At 52.5% G+C, this 2,273-nt stretch overlaps 1 long non-coding RNA gene across 2 annotated transcripts; it reads right to left on the minus strand.

Moving 5' to 3' along the window:
* Positions 1–888: 888 nt before the first annotated feature.
* LOC120374793 lies at positions 889–2,039 on the minus strand. 2 transcript variants are annotated; one of them, XR_005586247.1, is made up of 3 exons: positions 1,843–2,039; positions 1,352–1,494; positions 889–1,267 (listed from the first exon to the last, which is right to left on the minus strand). It is a non-coding gene; the product is annotated as an uncharacterized LOC120374793 (long non-coding RNA). The 2 variants fall into 2 exon arrangements; XR_005586248.1 differs by having other exon boundaries at positions 1,839–2,039.
* Between the last annotated feature and the right edge of the window lie 234 nt (positions 2,040–2,273).

The following is a 2,273-nucleotide window of genomic DNA, read 5'->3' on the forward strand; positions in this document are numbered from 1 at the left end:
GGCCTGGGCCCCACGAGAGTTTTCTGGGGCCCCCGGCGTGAGTGACAGACCCTTCTCCAGAGGCCCCCAAAAACAAAAGGGAGGGCCCCTGCGGGGCCCAGGGCCTGGGGCAAATTGCCCCACTGGCTCCCCCTCTGGGTGGCCCGGGCATTGGGAGGGAAATCACGGACCTTTAGATTTTTACAAATTCCTCCCCGACGGCTATTTAAAAACCAAAAAGCTGGACATGTCTTGGAAAATCCGGATGCATGGTAACCATATCATAGGGACTCCAGGATCTGAAGCTGCTGCCAGCTATATGGTGAATCCTCCAACAAGGCACCAAACAGCTCTTCCACATGCTGCAAACTGGCCTCACTGGCTGACTATGTAGGAGAACAGAAACCCTTTGTTACCGCAGGAGAGTCTCTTCAATGCTGCACTCTTTGCATGGCTTTCAGAGGTCACCGTGAAACACGACTACCCTGCCCCTAGGAGTCTCTCAAGGAGCTGCCTGCGCACTCACTTGGCACCCACCAGTAATGGTCTCTGACAGTGGCATTGCAGAGGGAGCTTAGCAGACCGTCCCTTCTATGACTTCCTGAATTGCTGCCAGGACTGATTCTAAGAGAAGAGCGGATTTCTCCTCTGCGCTAGGGAGATTCTCAGGAAAAGCAGCTGTGGTGCGGAGGGGGCAATAAGCACTACCCTGAGCCCTTGAATAGCAGCAACTAGGACTTTGGGAGCCAGGGGATTGGTGTGTCTTGCTGGGAGAGCAGAGCTTGAGAGCAGAAAAGGGCATTGGATGAATTGTAGAAAAGTCAGTGTCATGGCCGGGTCATGAGCAGCCAGACCTAGTGCTCAGAGGCAGAGTCTACACTCAGAAGACAGGAGTCGAGATTCAGCTGGGTCAGGATACTGGAAGAGCAGAAGCAAAAGACCAAATTGTGTTCAGACCCTCAAATCCGATGAGCCACAGCGAGTCACATGGTCCAGAAGACAGGGGAGCCCCGGTGAGCAGACAGCTTCTTGTTCCTGCTGTTGGTTTAAGGAGGTCCCGGGGGCCGATTAGCTGCTCTGGGACTCTGCCAATAGGCCTCAGGGATGGAGCCTCAAACTGGGTCTGGACTTTGTAAGTCGTAGGTAAGCAGTTTTTAGTAGGCTTCCAGATGGCCTGCTGGAGTGTGGCTGCTCCCATGAACCCTGCAGACCCGAGTGATCTTCTGAGTGATCTCTCCCCGCTCAAACCTCCAGCAGGAAACAGTCTCCAGGATCCCAGACACGTCCTCTGAGAATAAAAAACAAAGTCATGATGACAACTAGGCTATGGAACAGGAAGCCCAAAGTGCCCAGAAGAGTGAATGGTTTTTACCTCCACGAGATACCTGGGATCTTCCATCTAAGCCTCAATGGGACCCATGTTGCTTGGTTTGACAGGATGAGATCATGTGTCCCCACTGCTCTCTGAGCTGGGCTGGCTGCAGCATACGTCTGTGGAAGAGGCTGGGCCAGAGACTGGAAGAGAAGGGTCCAGGCACCCCAGAAAGAGAACAGAGGGTCTGAAACCGAAAGGCTAAGCAATCAAATCAGCAGATTCGACAGAGAATTTTTGTACCGTACAGGGACATCAAATAAGGTCTGTTAGGAAAGCGGAGATGTTAGTCTGGAAACTGCTAAGGCCACAATTGTGACTCTTATGATTCAGTTTGAGTCACTACAAAGTGTGTTTTGTTTTTTTTGTCTGTTTGAAATTTGTCTCTTTCTCTTGCTTAGTATCACTTAAATCTCTTCTTTGTTACTGTGCTTCCCAAAGCCCCTCAGTGTTGTGTGTGTGAGTGAAGTGTAAGTCTCCAGCCTACCTACCAGGCTGAGCTGTGCCCTGTTTCTTTCAAGGTAGCGAATAATTTCGGAGCGGTGCGGGGCACAGAGTCCACAGGCCGTTCACCAGACATCTCCTGTGAAGCCCAAAGAGAACAAAGGAGCAGGAGAGATTCAGGCCACACTGACCCATGGGAACTTCCCACAGAAGAGGCTGCACAGTGCTCCAGACACAGCCAGCAGGATCGTTCCCACAAGCTGGGCCATGTCCTTCCCCTCCCAGCCCCACAGCTTCTTCCCCACCCCAGCCTCAGTAACCCCTCCCATCTCCCTGGTCTCCCCACCCACTCGCCAGTACCAGGCTGTTTCCATAATGGAAGCAGCTTTGTACCAGAGTTCACTGGCCACTAGATCCGAGGCTGCTCTGTTTGTCCATGGGCGTAGCAGGTTCATTTCCCTTTGCAGGATCTCTGACA

Source organism: Mauremys reevesii, linkage group 11, assembly GCF_016161935.1.
Source record: "Mauremys reevesii isolate NIE-2019 linkage group 11, ASM1616193v1, whole genome shotgun sequence".
Lineage (NCBI taxonomy): Eukaryota > Metazoa > Chordata > Testudines > Geoemydidae > Mauremys > Mauremys reevesii.